We start from the raw sequence: 17,004 nt of genomic DNA on the forward strand, positions 1-17,004 counted from the left end.
TCTACGCTTGACAGAAAAGCTATGAAGCTCTTGGTATCTTGACAAGACAAGCTACAAACTTGAATGAAATGTTCAGCTTAAGGCATTAGAATAAATCTGATGACTGATATGTTACTGAACGTGACAGGCTGTCATTTGTTTTAAACAGGATCTCTGCTAGGATGTACTGAAAGCAGGTTTTTTCCCCATTGCCTTAAACATACTAAGGGTTCTCCCAATGAAATCTGGCTAATCTATTAAGACAAATGACCTACTCAAACTATTGCCATCTAAATAAAATAATAAAATAGCCATTCATTTGCTTAATTCATGCTGACACTATACTTCCGCAATTAAATTACATCCAGTCCACCAATGTATACAACAAAAGCGATTATTCTTTCTTCCCAAATTAACTATAAAGTTGTAAAATATGAGCAAAAAACTGATTAAAGCAGATTATCCAAGACCTATTCTTACAGACAGTTTCATATATGAAAATATCAAATTGTTTATCCATTATCAAAGCAGCTATATACATTCTTAATTGACACAGGAAAATATTTATAGTAGGTTTTTTTTCATATTATCAGCAGATTTTATTCAAAAAATAGATGTTCTCCAATAGCTTTTACAAATTAAGAACTGTTTAATGAAAGTCCTACAGTGAAACTATACTGCAACAGATAGCTAGAGATAGATTAAAATCCACTAACTCAAATTTTAATCTGCCCAGATCCTAGAAAGCAAAGTTTAAAATACTAATATATGCATGCATTTAATTTTAAATACACACATATACACACACACACACTATTATACAAACAATCTAAAATAAATAAAAATCTCATGTGGGAGGAGACTTATGCTATTTTAAAAACCATACAAGCAGTAAAAAAAACTTTGTCAGGAAAAGAGTTGGTCTTAAATCAGAATATCCTTCCTGTAATAGACTGTAAATAGTTGCTGAAGGAATTACTGAGACTCATCACCATCTCCTTTCGGAGGCAATGATCCAAAATTATCCTACAAACAAGTAAAAACAGTAAAAAAAGGTTGTTTTTTTTTTTTTCATCTGGAATCTGCACCTTACATATAGAGAACTCACAAAACTGGTCATTGCTGGAACAGTAGTGGTAATGTCAGTTTGAACCACAGTACATTTACAAAGCTAAACAGGGAAGCAAGCACAGTAACTCCCCAGTTTGTATAACATGCTGCTAAAGGGGAACAAGAATCAAACCATCATTAAATTCATTCTAATTTTAGAAATGGTTGTATGTCACACATGTATACGATTTAAAATTTTTTAGCTATTGAATGAATTTCCCTCTTAGATGGCTGACTTACATACAACTAAAATTTCATATCACACCTTTGGAAGAACAGCATAGTCCATATTGTTTACCTCATAAATGTCAGTATCAGACATGTTTCTAGGCATGGGCCAGATTATAAGTATATAATGCATGTATTTTATTGCCAGTACAGAAGAACTGAAGTTTTGAAACATGCTTTGTACTAAATCTAGTGCGCTTATGTGTCTGAATGACTATTAAACTTTGAATATTAAAGCTTAGCCCTGTTCTAAAGTACGTGGTACTACATTCGGGAATGCTTATCCATACCAGTACATCTGAGATGGGAGCAACATTCTTGTATTTACAACAGTAGCTGTAGCCTCATTAAGACAACAATGAAATTATCAGTATGGACTATGAACATTTCCTAGTTATACATTTCTGTAGTGGCATTTACTTCCACTATGGCTCACCGGAATCTGCTACTGGGACAGACGTACCATCATAGTGAAACAGAGTACTTTTGAACAGGAGCACTTCCCAGTCTAGGACAAGAAGCGAACCACATTCTGTACTGTTAAAGTACAGGGGAAAAGGACTAATACCAATATTCTTCTATGAAAGCCTCCACATCACACAATGAATTTAATTAAAAAACAAACAAACAAACCACACGCACTGAACTGCTTCCCACAGCATTAGAGATTCCCTTGGAAAGAATACTAGAAAAGCATCAAGATCTACTGAATCTACTATTGAGCCCAACAGCCGTTTTCTCAGGTATTAAAACTAAGGTTTGTGTAACATTTACTTTTGGTTTAAAAATAACTGTAAATATGGCTATTTTTCCAGTGACTGTTACAGTTTTGAAATTGACAGAAACCCAATCACCTGCAATGACTGAAGAAATGTACGTACTAGTAATCTCAGGTGCTGATGCTAGTGTTCTCCTTCCTTAACTTCCACCTTTTAAAGTGTAATAGAAAAAGACTGAATCTTTCCAAACACTAGTTTTTCATATGTCAAACTGCAATGGCTAACCAAAGAGATATTAAGATGGAGGACTCGGAAGTCCTACAGCTAAGACACATATTTAAGCCATAAAAAGCTCAAGGACCTCAAAATACTCCTGCACGCAAGACTGCAATTGTCTAGGTGTTCCTCCTCCCCCACCCCCATTTGGATTCAGARACCACTCAGACCTCAGGGCTTTTTCAGCCAACTGCTGTGTTACAGCTGATCAATATAGCAGATCACAAGTCTCTGCACAACATAATTTGTTGTGTTTTGCACGAGTTCTTTAAAGGACTTGGTTCCCATAACTTCCTTCCCCACTTAATGCAAGGTTAACAACAACAACAACTAGAAATGAAATCTCAGTTTATTTTAAAGGCATCATCAGTAGGTCTTTGAGGTGCCCTGAGCGGTCAAGAGAAAAATCTATTAATTCTGCTTATATCATAATTTGAAATTAAACTGTTTTGGTTACCACCTGAGACCTTTTGGAGCAAAAGACAATTCTGGATATTAGGGTATCCAGAATTCCACCAGAAGAACATGTTAATGGTCCATAAGCTAACTGGCGCATATTATCTCTTTTCCACATCACTCAGGGATGGTACCCTCTCGAGCAATTTTTGTTTTTGCCCACCATGAGCAAGCTACTAGAATGCATTTCTGATTGTGTTGCTGTAAAATGACTACAGTTAAAAAAACAACAACAAAAAAACACAGTATGATGGACGCCTCCTACCATAGTTCTTCAAGATAGGGAATTCTTCAGTAATCACTTCAGTTTCTCCATCTTTACTGAAATTTGCAGCTCATGTCCATTGCTATGCATCTTTGCATAGACACTGTAATAAATTCTGGTAGTTACAGTAAGCCTACACTTTCCTTCACAGCTCATTAAACCAATGAAACATTTTTACCTCTCCCTTGCCTGTCACGACATACCACACATTGTGGCAGCTGTCTCAATCTTAACAAAGCCTATTTCTATACCCTATAACACCCCATTTTCATTTCCTAGACCTGTTACTCCATGAAATGGAATCTCTTTGTTCAGATTTAGTCTAGAAGCTCTGGTTCTTCCCAAAACTTCTCACAATTCCTAGTCATACATTTCTACTGTCTTCGCTATGTCAAAATAGCAGACCTTGCTACAACCTCTGCTATTAAACATTTCTTGCATTTCCCTGCTAAATGTTTCATGCACTACATATGATCTAAATGGCTCTCAAAAGAATCAGTGTTGATACATAACATATGCTGCACACACAGACATGGTCTCAACTTTCTTCAGCAACTGCCTAATTCTACTGATGCATCAATTCATAGAAAAATGTTTGTCATCAGCCATCTTTTCATGGGGTTCTCCCTATACTGGCAGGCACAATTCTTTAAAAAAAAGAAAAAAAAAAGAAACAACCCCCCCCCCACACACACATTTTAAGGCCAACAAGTTTAACGAAGTTTTGTATTTTTTTCCCCACACCTTTTCATAACCAATAAGCACACCCATCCTGTTAATACTTTCACTCATTTCATGTCTCATAAGAGATATCAAGCTCTTGTTTTGCTAAGTGTAAACTGTCCTTAGAATGTCATTTTCAGGACCATCTGGCTTTTCACCTCTATCTTGTATTTTACTGAAAGTTTTCCTGTTTACTCAGACTTTTTCTCAAACAGTTCAGTTCCCTCTCCCTCAAAGAAAATGCTCCTTTAACAATAACATGAACTGAAACTTAACATATAATATATTTAAATTTACATCATTGCCTTGAAGGGCGTAAGATTATTATATAAGCACTCAAACCAAATCTTTATACTCTTCCAGAGCTTTTATTTTTGTGCTAGTATCACTGCTTCTGGCACCACATTGGCTTTTACACTTGTCCAAATAGCACACATTTCATTTTGTTTCAGGCAGATAGTATTTGCTTCTACCATTGTGTTGTCCTGGGCAATATCCTTGGTACCACCATCATGTTTATATATATTTTGCTGATGTTTGAAAAAAGGATAACAGCTATTGCTGGACATTTGAACTTCTAGTGTTTTTCCACCATTCATTGCTGCAATAAACACACTTTTATTTTTCAGTTAGGGAGAGAGGAGGTTGAGAGAGTTGACATTTCTCTGCTCTTCTATCTAACCCCTTTCCTCCAGCACCTTAGTTTTTCCTGTGTATTCTCTAGAATTAGTGTGATTTCTATCCACACTACAAATGAAAGCCTACACTGCAAGATCATCTTTCATGGCAGAATTCTAATCACTCTGTCAGGGTTAGTTTGGGGTTTTCCAATACTAAGTGTTTTGCCCAGATATCTGATCTCTTTTCTCCTCAAAACTGCAAGCTTGTAATAGCTTTTAACCCTAACTCAATTTTTTCCCATGCTTCTGTGTTCTTTTTTCACTCTACTTAAAAACACATTGCTCATCTGTTTCATGGATGGACTTCAGAACACATCAAACATTTTAAAACAGTGGTCTGATAAGACTGACTATACTGTTTCCTTTAGGCGAACTGTGTATTTGAAAAACATCAAGTGCTTCAGAAAAAAAACATTGTCAGGATAAGGCTACCTTCTAACTGTCTCCATTTTCCCTAGCATTTATTGATGGCAGATACATAGAGAAATCAGAGGTAACTTCAATGTCTGACAGAAATCCACCTCATTAGAACCCAAGCTCTAACAAGACAATAGCATGTAATACAAACTTTATTTGCATAATATGGCAACTGCTTCTAACTGATTCTCCTAGAAGGATCTTAAAACTATAATTCTCAAACTACCAGTGTTAGTAAAGGCATAACTAAACTAAATCAGAAACACTAGCATGTACTCAGAGTATTACTTATTCTTTATAAAATAAACCAGAGTATTATATTAATACTCAAAGCATAGATACTTAGCCAGAGGAAGTATAAAGAGACAAAAATGAACGTTTCTGCAAATTTTAGTTTCAGTGATTAAATAAAAATTCAAAGAACATAAAAACATGACCACTCTAAAGCTGGCTTAGAACAACAAAGAAAAGCATGATTATCCTAAAACACACCAAAGATGGCTTAACATATATTGTTAATGCCAAAGCTACACCCTGAAACTTCATCTGAACACGAAATTTCAATGCAATGACCAATTGCTGCACAGAAGTCAAATTACTTCCAAAAAATTATTTTAAAATGACCATAATTGACACTGGCATAAGTAGATCATATTTATATCAATTTTTATATCCAAGTAATTTTAAGATGCACATGCAACTAAGCTTCCAGTGTCAAACACGCTTTTAGAAATTTACAGAATGCTTTTCATAATAGATTCTAGAAGAAATTGTTTTTTAAATGCACAGAAACAGTTGTAGCTTGAAATGCTGTCTGGAGTTCACTCTCCAAAGAGCAACAGATCCCTACTTTTGAGTGATGTTAGTGCTCTACCACAGCTTGCTAGTGTGTCATGTTAAAAAAGATCCCATAACTTCATTTTTGCAAACCATAAGCAAAAGTGGCTATTAACCATCAAAACAGATAAAACAAACCAAAAACCACCATTTCAGCAGAACTGTAACTCAATAATTTTTTTGACATATGCTTTCACAATCTTACGTTTAACCCCTTTCCCTGATGTCAGAATAAGTTTCATGCATATAATGAACAGCAACGCAGAAACACATTTCCAAAAGTTATTTCAGACTGCAATTTAGAAATCGTATATACTCATCAGCCAGATTTTCAATCTTTGGGAATGACTTAATTTTACTTTTGGGATATGAGGTACTGCACAAGAGTGTCACTGCACAAAGCTATTAGTCAGAGCAAGAACAATTGGGGCTCACACCCTTCCCATTGTTTGAAATGCAAACATAAGTCACTTGGAACTTCAAATAAGAAATGCAGTGTATTCGTTATACAACAATTGTGTATATGTTACAATAACAGAATAGTCCCAATCTGCCAGATTTTTCAAATAAATATATGCTTACTTACAGTAAAAAAAAAAAAAAGATTTACTCCCTCTCCTTTTAAAAAACATTATCCTCCTCTCTCCCTTTAATAATAAATAGAACTGTATCATCATGTTTTCAGACAAAATTAGTACCTTGCTATTTAGCAACTATTCTCACTCTGGAGAGAGTAATAACTAGTCTACATGTTAAAAACTCATCAGGTAAACTGATTCTGAAGAAGTTGTAAACAACTTGCATTATTTTGACATTCTTAATAGTTTTACAAACGACCCACAGGGATTTGTCAACAAATCAAGTCCACTACCACTATCAATTAGTTGAACTGCATATCACAATGTCTGGATGATAGCGTGGACTTACACCATGCAAATTTTGAATGTGTAAGATTAGCTACCGCTGATTTTGACTTTAGGAACTGTGTCATTCAACAGTTTTCAATATTCAAAAATATAGTTTCAAAAGGATTAGTATGTACAGTTAACATTAGTGAAAAAAACAAAAATACAAAACCAAACCCCAAAACTTAAGTTTTAAAAGCACATTCTTYTGCTTTGTAAGTTTTAGAGCTTCCCACACTCACTGTTTTCAATGCTTTCAGTCCAGATTTCTCTAATAACTAGCAGTTGACCCAAAAATTAACTCAAAAGGGAAAATGCATTATGCATCAACCTCCTCAGGCAAGCTACCACATTAGCAACATTCTAAAACAGATCAATATACTTCACCAGATCGCCTGCCCTGACGAACACAGGGGGAGGGGAGGAGGGGAATCCCTCAGCATCTTAACAGAGGGTCACTGGCTTAATTTGTGCATTCAATATTAAAACATTAATTTTAAAAACATATTCAACTATTACGTATAAATTAAACACATTACAGATAATACGTTTAACAGCTCTTTTCCTTTCTTGCTCTTCGGGGACAGAGGAGGCAGGTACTCTCACTACGCACTGTTTAACAGGATCGCTGCTGGCACAGGGCTCCATCTAGCGGTTAGCGACAATGAACACCCATGATAAAAGCCCGTCGGAAAAAAAACCAAAAATTCTCAACAGCTATTTCACATTTCCACACCACTGCTTCAGAAGAAAGCAGTCAAATATATACATACGCACACAGGCTAGATGGAAACAATTATCTGAACAGGAAGTCTTTTATTATTCTCCAGTATTCTCAAAATATATCTCAAAAAAACAGACCTAAAGAACCACCATTTTTTCCCCTAGAAAAAATCCCTAAAAGAATCAAAACACTATACACTCCTGATCCAGTTGCAAAGCTTTATTGTTCCTCCTTAAAGCAAGCAAATATGCAAATGCAGATAACTCAGAAAAAAATGTATGGAAATTAACTGTACATTATTTGCACACAGTGCATTAATTACAGGTGATCCTCATTTTCCTCAGAAAAATGAATTCCTCAAACATACAGAAGTGGTTCAGTGGTTCAATGGTTGTTATCAAGGGTATGCCCACACTGTAGCAGCTGCAGCTCATGTAGCTATGGTATTTCTAACTTTAAAGATTAATTTGGCTACTGCTGTCATATTACATGCAGCATTTATGAAATTCAGCCATTTAACTCTTGCCTTATTCACTTCACTCTGCCTTCATGTCACACATGGCAGCAAAATACTGCAATATCTTTTTCTTCTACAGGTTCCTCCGTGCTCATCAACCAACCACATTTAGCATGAGATCATGCCACAGAACAGGGTCCACAGCAGAAGGCAGAAGCGGTGCTACTGCTTCTAAACAGAAGCTCCCATAGTTACTTAAACTACTTTTAAACAAGCTTACTACAGTTACTGTGTAGCAACAGCTAAGAAAGCAGTGTCCCCACAGCTAGTAATCACATCCAGATAGTAAGGGCCAACCAAATGGCCCACCAGACACCCCAATTCTGTTCTGCAAGACATCTCTAATAAGGTCAGCAGCTAACTTGAAGATTTGGCACAAGGTAAGACAAGGTGTAGGAAAAGGACAGGGAGCTCCACAACTCTTTAAGATCTCCCCCCTCCCCTCTGCCAATCAACATCAAGTTTAAGCCAGCTAAGTGGAGTACAGTACTGTAGGAGGCACAGGCACAATGGGGTCAGGGCAGTGGAATCATGGAAATGCTTAACACCCCTTGCTCTACCTGTACATCTGGCTGCAGGAAAAGATAAGAGAAATTTAACCAGGAACATCTGGAAACAACCAGCAGGCAGTTGCAGCAAGGAAGCAGGAATGGAATGGAATGGGGAGTAATAAAGTACAGGCATTACAGAATATCCTCTAAAGCTGTGGAGGGGACACGGAAGAACAAGGATACCAGGCAGCTCACTCTGTTCCACTTGTGGCCCAGTTAATCCAACCTTTTCCCAATTTTGCTTGTCCCCTTAAAATGCTACTTGAAGAGATAAGTGGACAAGTATCCTACAGTGAACTGCAGTGGAAGATAGGAGAGCTGCATAACATCACAGAATAAGAACAAAATGCTTCCCCTACCACCACCCTTAAGACTTGAGGGAAAAGCAAAATCTAATCCTTAAAGTTGGCCTTTTTGTTTCCTAAATTTTAATCAAAATGTATTTTAAAATACAGCTGAAAATAACTATAGGATTGCTGATGTCTCTTTAAGGAACAATGACATCAGTACAGGCTACACTTAACAAGGATATAGGTGTGGAACTAYATCCTTTTTCATCATATGTAGTCAGGTGCAAAGAGAAAAGCTTAACTTCAAGATTCTTGTGGTTTAATAAAAATAAATATTGCAAACAGAGCCAAGAATGTAAATTTATTAAATGCTGTTTGTTTTTCTTTAGTTACAGAGCATGTGAACTGAGATATTTACCTAATTCAAGATGCATTTTTATCCTATCTTGAACTGTTGACATTATCAGCAAGCTCATGGTATACTGACAAATAGCAAAAAAATTATAAATAACAGAAAAAGTCAGTTAACGTGTTTGAAAATAGATTAAAATTATCTAAATACTCGATTGTTCTACTTCAATGACACTAAAAAACTGAATGGCTATTACCTGTATCACTCATCTAATAGTATTTGTAATAAAGGAAATTAATATCAGAAAACATTTTTATGGCTCTGTCAGAGAGATTATTTCACTAGTCTTTAAACTACTCTTTGTAAAGTATATTTCAACTGCTGTTCAACAAAAACTGCACAATTTTACTAGCATGTTCTCATCTGCCCAGTGGATACAAGCTATGTATATGTTATTTTTACACTGTTTTAAGTACACAGAATTTTTTTAGTTTCTAGATGACATACAGGAAGCATTGAGATTCTGGTTTATGTTCCATGAACAACTAAATTCAAATCCCTCTAAAGTCAGTCTCTCACCTTCAGAATTTGAAGGATATCTTTTATATAAAGTCCGTATTGGCAGCTAGTGCTTTGTGTTCTATTTGTAYGAATAACTCCTTACCTCAACATAATTAAAAAGGAGAAACAAGCACTGCATAATTACATCATAAGAAAACAACTTTTTTTTTTTTTAACAGAAAAAAATCAGTGCCCGAGAAAATTTGTCTAAGCTTCCAACAAATGTCTTAGAAATATGCTTTTGAGAATGACGCAGATCTTGGAAAACTCAAAAGATAGTGGCACTTGGAGGTGTTTTCAATCTACACTCTACCCTATATCATTCAGGGATAAACAGTAAAAATAGAACAGTCAAATGCTTATGCTTTCTAAAAGCACCGTATGCCAGGCCTTCTGGGTTATAAGACATACTGAAGAACAAAGGTAAAGTTCTATTTGGTTTTCCTACTGCTGGCCAAGACAATGAAGAAAGCAGCTGTTCCTACTGCCAACCAGAACAATCTTTCTTTGATGCCAGGGATTAGCAGGTAAATTTTTCTTCAATTTCCTTGAAGACAAAATGTGGAGCAACACAGCTGCTCCCTGCTTAGAAAACGATGATGAGGAACAAGTATGTCTTGCGACCTCAAAAGTTAAAAGGGAAGGAACCAAAAAGTCTTTGAGAGAGAGAGAGGAGGGCAAGTTAAGAACATACACAACAGTGTTTCTGGTAGCCAGTATCTTAATTCTGCTCCTGTAGCTCAACTAAGTTTCTAGCCATAATTACTACTATTTCTTCGTGATACAAAACAGAGAAAGAATGCTGTGATTTATCTTCTCTATAGGTAACAGAGGGTTCTTCTCTTCCCTTTTTTCCACTACAAGAAGAAAGAAATGGTGGTGTGTTATTTGAACTAGGAACATGCATCCAAAATAAAAAGCTAGAATGCCAGTTACTTAGTAGTACTTTTAAAGGTGGCTTTTTTTAGGCCTCTAGTCACTTTAAAACCTGCAATATTTGCATTATTTTAAAAGTCAGCAGAAAACTTTCCACATATCTTAGAAGTTTTGCTGGAAGCCTTATAGTGCCTTTTCTTTCATTATACAGAAGATACCAAAGAACAAATTGTTCACATAGCACTTGCATTGAACTCTTCTGATAAGGGAAGCCATGTCCTAATATTCTGATGCAACAGAAGATTGCCTCTATTAATGTACCTGCACGTGTACATACAAACACACCATAGATATACATAATGAAAAACATGTTTCTCATGCTTGTATCTAAAACCCATATAACCTAGTTAACACATTCTTACGTACTGAGCACCTAATGCTGCAAAATCCAATAAAACCTTAAATTTCTAGTTACTTGAATGCAAATCACAAGGACGTCACATCTTATAAAACAGAATCCTAAAACAAGTCCAACTGTAATTCAAAGAATTTAGAAATTCAGAACTGTACTTGAGAAAAGATGAATTTTGCCTTTGTAAAAGTAATACTAATAACTTGATTATAGTTACATAAATTATATACATCCTACAGCAAGTAGGAATGACAATATCCAGATGGGATATGGAATTATGATATATACCTTCATTGCATTTCACCATCTAACCTCTCTCAGAGGTCACAGGACTAGCTGTTCATTTTAAAATATATATAATTTTATATAATATTTATGCCCACAGTTAAATACAACTGTTGAGAGAAAACAAATATTTAAAAAATTCAATAAAAGTACTTTTTTATATCACTTCCTTCAATAGTACTAAAATAGACTGCAGAATGTCTTTGAATAATTTTCTGAGTATTCTCAGCAGTCTCATTCTCTAACTACACTCATCTAGAAACAATGTTTTTTCCTGCTAAATAAGCCTATCTTTTTGCCAGTCAATTAAGCTTCTAAACATGAAGTTAAATCTATAATGTATAGGGAAAACAACCAACAATACCAGTGTAAACTAGAGTTTTATTTCCTATCAGATATAATATTCAAGCAACAAGAATGGTTCCATTTTCTCACCTGCTGACAAATTAGAATTAGCAAAGGGAAGGGGATCAAATATGCATTTGGAAATAGAGTACTGAAATCTAAAGCAGAGCTCATTACTCCCAAAGGAAACAAGCCAAGGATACCTAAAACAAAAATTAAGGATCACAATACAAAGATTTATACATGTATTTAACTTTATTCATTTAAAATTGAAACAAGGGACAATAATTTAAGCAGCGCATATGCTCTGCAACAGAAGTATTTTAATACCTTTGATTTCCATGCATACCAACAAACATGCTTCAGAAAGCTTTATACTTTTTCATCAAGCCAATCTAAGCTTAGAACTGCTTGTTAAATTGACTGAAATTCTTGCTCTAGTATAACATAGTTTAATTCTCACACAAACATACATATTTACACACACAAACACATACAACCATGAAACTTTTTCAGCATTAAATATCCTCTTTACAGGTGGACATTCATAAGCTAAGATACAAGTCAACATAAATTACTAGAGCTGTACATTCTTAGAAGACTTAAAAATTCAGTCTGTTTGCCTCAAGTACACCAATCTGATTCCACATTAAATTCTTTCACAATAGAGCATAACATAGCTGTGTTTGTATCTGAACTGCTCTGAAAATGCTATGCTCTCACTCTACGAATTCTGAAAGGAACTGCCACCCCCTTCTTCCAAAGAACTAATCAAGAACGAAACATTTTAATCCTTCTTTGTCCTAATACTACACTACTGAAGCAGATTAGATTTTTCACTTAACATTTAAATTAGAGCATGGAGAGCTGGAATATTACTATTTAAATGAATATATAACTCAAAGATCAAATTCCGTCTTCAACAGATTTACATAAAAAAACAGAAAGGATAACATTTGTCTACCAGAATGTTATGTGGATCTCCTCAACTCAATTTACTATGGATTTCATGGTGCAAAAAATTAGTGCCCTCCAGAAACTGAACTCATTRCCAATTACTTCTTCCAAACCTACAGCGTAATCCCATGTTGCTGCAACTGATGGAAGTTCTGCCATTCACTTAAAGACAAGCTGGATCTGTCCCCCAGTTTGCTATTCTAGAGACCACAAATCAGTATCATAGATGCTGCTTGACTTCTTTCCAATATGGAAAAAAAAATAGCATTTTGAATCATTCTCAAGTATTTTATTCCCTGCTAAAACTGAGAGCAGCATTTTAATGATAATTGTAACTATACACAAACCACCATCAGAATTAGATGGCTTTTTCCTACATGAACTTCTGGAATAAATTTCTGCAACAAAAACAGCAAACACTGATTCTGCTGATTTTCTGCCTGCCTTTTTCTTTTAAACTGTAAAATAAAAAATAAAAATAAAAAAAAATAAAATAAAAAAGAAAGAGAGAGAGAGAAAGAGAGACAGAGAGAGAGAGAGAGATATCATGACTTATATCCTGAAAGCAATGCCCTACAAACAGCTATATCTTACGTATCAGTAGAGGACTCTTCTTTTTGTGACAGGGCAGCCTAACAGGTTGACACATACCAACGAAGTGTCAGTTGCATCCCTGATTCTGAGTGGATTCTCTTCATTCTTAAGGAGTAAACATTTAAATACTGAAGGATAAGTACAGAAGTGAACTGACAAGTCTCAAAACAATGTATAGGACTACTTTCTTTTAAAAGTTGCCTCTACCTGAAAAGGCATAATTACCTGCCTACAGGGTGACTTGTTTTCATTTTTCACATTATGTTACAGAAACATTACCTGGCAGTCTGCCTCATGCAAATGAGGGAAGTCAGATGTTGGATCTTTTTGTGAGGCTAGGCCACATGGCCATGGTCACTACCCAGTCACTCATCCCCTCCCCCACTACATAAGCCACAGAGGCATCCCATGCCCAACTCACAGTAAGCATACAGATATCCTCTCACTGGTCACCTGATCCAATAATCTCCTTTTCATATGCCTATACTAGAGGAGCTCTGGCAAACAAACAAACAAACAAACAAAAAAACAGGCTACACAAGTGTTTTGGTGGTCAATATAAAGTTCAGCTTTCACAATAATTAACTGAACCACTGAGATTTAACTTGTCTGGAAAGAGAGAAAGAAGAAGAAATAAATCAGACAATATCTTTTGATGAGGCTCAGCCAAGTATAATGGTGCACAGTAAATAAGACAATCTATTTTCACAGATAGTTGATGTTCAGCAACATACAGAAGAAAGTCTTAAACAACACAAACTGCATTGTGACAGACATTTGTTGGCATTCTATTTAAGTGGTTATGTTTCTGTTACTTGTACAGAAAAGTAGTACCTGCAAGACAAATGAGGTGAATCCAAACAAACAAAGAAGCCCAATTAGTTATCATGTGAAAATTGGGGACAGAATTTTTTTTAAATCTCATCTGCTACCCACTACTATGGAAGAGAGTAGTTCCTATTACAAACCATAATGGGAAACAAGAAATAAAGAACTTGCTAAAATCACAACTATATCACCACTAATAACTACACAAAGGGTATATATAAGATCTACAGTAGGGAATCCTTTATTAAATATAAGAGAGTATATAATTTTCCTGATGTGACGGTGTGCTCCTTTCCCCCCCACTGATGTGCTCTCTCCCCCTCAACCTGACCTCCCTGTAAACAGCATGTATGTAGGGGCTAGTTGAGCATGCGCCAACTAAGGCCCATCTAGCATGCAAATATGACTATGAGTCAATCATCTCCCCCCCCATAAACAGGGGGTAGCCCAGAGTGCATTGGGCTCTCCTGCATGGTAGTGGGCTGCACTGCAGAACCTCCTCCTGAGCAGGGACGCCTCTCAAGGTTACTCCTCGAGGTTGAGAGATTCCTTACTTGCAACGGATCCTCGGTAAGCGACTAATAGCATGCTGAACTTTTGCGAACTTTGTGAAACTTTGTTGAGTTATATCTCTGACTAATTGCGCACATAATCCCTTAGACATAAACTGTTGACCAAGTCTGAGACTAGGACTGGATCCAGCTGCACCTAGGCTCTTCTCCGAAGGAGTTTAGAAAGCAAGGGGGTCCAGTCTGAACCTCGTGACTCAACAGGAGGGTCTCTGTTGCACATGCATCTGACCCTGTCCTTCATGCAGTAAATAACTGAGTGAACCTTGCTAATCGAACCTCATTAAATTGTTCTTATTTATGATTGAACTTTGTTAAGTCGCCGTCTTACTGCAATAAATGTAGTGCTGCTTGCCTCTTATGAGTGAAGTGCATCACTCCTTTTGCGACATCTGACTATGTGATTTACTAGTTTTTTTGAGTTCTGTCAATCTGGACATTTACAAGAAAAATAGACAAAACACCTAATATTAGCCAAGAAGTGTCCTGGAGAGAAAATGGATATTCTGCTACCATATATTCTCTTCACAGGCAGATTTACCAGAGACAGAAGTTCTAAACCTGTTGTAATCTCCCTATAGTGCTATCGCTCCCAGTGATGGGAAGCAGCAGTGATTGCGTAACTTTACAACTCCCCCACCCACCAAAAACCTGCAGCAGCTGTCCCTACTTTCTGAAGTCCTGTGCATATTTTTTACTTCCCAGCCCCTCCCTCCACTTTCTATATTGCAACTAGACCTGCAATAACTTCTCCTTAACTGGAAGGGTAAGACAAGTCTTTCACTTTCAAGAGTGAAATCAGTGCTGATCCCTGCACCAGTGAAGAGCAGAAGAGTTCCTAACCATCACGCCTGCGGTACCTCACTTGTGTATACAGTTCAGTCTCACTCATCTGTTTAAACAACCAAAGGACCTTGTTGTGAAAGACTGAGTTTTGCATATTTAAATAAAATTAAGAAAGAAAAAAAACAGGACTACCACATAACACAACATTTTAACAGTTATGGCTTAGTTTTAACTCTTTCAAAGCATCACAAAATATTAAAGTTAGTGCCACTGAATATTTAAAGAAACAAAGTGTAAGGACGATGACTTCAGATTGAACCAAAGTTTTATTTTCCCAATGGCCAAAAACAGATGCTCAAGGACAGATACAAATACAAGGCAAGTATATCACAGTGTTCCCCTGATATATTCTCACAACCTCCAGAATTTGCAAATCTGAAATTTGCTGAGCCAGCAATGGCACCTCCACAGTTAAGTGATTTGTCTTCCATGACTAAACCATAGTAACTTAAGACTACTCTAATAGAACTCTGCTGTTAAATCCTTCCTGACATATTTAAAAAAAACACAAAAAACAAGCAAAAAACCCCACCCCAGCTGCTGCTAGACACTTACAGTTCCCAAATTAAGGGTCAGAAAACCTCTAGAGTACCTAGTTCAAACCACCTCAAATCCTTGAAGTTGTATCTAGATCCCCCCAATCACTGTTGTTCTATAAGCATCTGAACTGTATACTCAGATAAAACAGGCGTGTGTACCCATACTGAGTTTATGTTTCTCCTCTAAGCTGCTCATACTGAGAAAATGTGTTTTTTTCTCATACACATTTAGCATACAAGGACTATGACCACAGATTCACAMCACCACCAAGAAATCAGGTAAGTATGAAACTTGCTTATATTAGAAGCTGAGGTGTAAAATGCATTGGGACTTCTTAACCTTTTTTAAATCATAAAGGCTTAAAAGAGCACAGAGATTCCAAACTTCATTTTGGTAGCTTTTTAATGGTTTTAAAAATTATTCTGAGTACCCCCCACAGCCTACTTTAAAATGACTTTAAAGATCCAACACTGACCTCCTGAATTTGTTCAGGAAAGGTTTCATTTCAGATTCTTCACATAACCTTTATCAGTGCTGCTCTTCCTCCCTAGAAGGGCTTGCCTTATTGCTCAACTCCTCAGCGAAGTTACAGCATTTCAGACTTCAAACCAAAGGCCTTTGCACGCACAACTTGCTTCTTTATTTTTCTAGTTATGAAATAGTATGTACGGGGAGGCACGGACCGTTCCTGGGTTCCCGGGGAGCAGAGCCCCGCACCGGGGGACAGGCAACGATACCACGGCCTCTCTGGCCACCTTGCCAAGGGGCTGCTCCGGGGGGCTCGCGCAGCTCCTTCAGCGCTGAGCTACCACGACCCGCACAGCCGTTAACGGCCGAGCCGTCCGTTACAGCAACGGCCCCGCGGCGGCGCAGACCACGCGCCCGCTCGCGCACAGYCCCGGAGCAAGGGGAGGCCGGGAGCCAGCACGGACTGCTGGCGCGCAGGGCGGCGCCGCGGGCGGGGGGCCCTCTGCAGGCGTCGTCTTCGCGGAGCGCGGGACACGCGGCGCGGCCCCCGCCCGCCGCTGGGGACCAGCTCAAACCCGCGCGCCGGGGGACAGCCGCGGCCTGTCCTGGCCTCGCCCCACCGGGCCGCGGCCGCCGAGGGAAGCGCCCCGCCAGCCCGTTACCTGCGCGCTCCTCCCCCACGGGCCCGCTCCGG

The 17,004-nt window shown here is 37.4% G+C and overlaps 1 protein-coding gene across 2 annotated transcripts in view; it reads right to left on the minus strand.

Moving 5' to 3' along the window:
* MIPOL1 (mirror-image polydactyly 1) overlaps positions 1-16,741 on the minus strand; it is a 187,416-nt gene extending 170,675 nt beyond the window's left edge. For both annotated transcript variants that reach the window (XM_026090883.1, XM_026090884.1), the window contains exon 1: positions 16,318-16,741. The gene's annotated coding sequence lies outside the window, so the exon portion shown is untranslated. The remainder of the gene's footprint in view (positions 1-16,317) is intronic.
* Positions 16,742-17,004: the final 263 nt, after the last annotated feature.

The sequence above is a fragment of the Apteryx rowi genome, unplaced genomic scaffold (genome assembly GCF_003343035.1).
Source record: "Apteryx rowi isolate R43461 unplaced genomic scaffold, aptRow1 scaffold_88, whole genome shotgun sequence".
Lineage (NCBI taxonomy): Eukaryota > Metazoa > Chordata > Aves > Apterygiformes > Apterygidae > Apteryx > Apteryx rowi.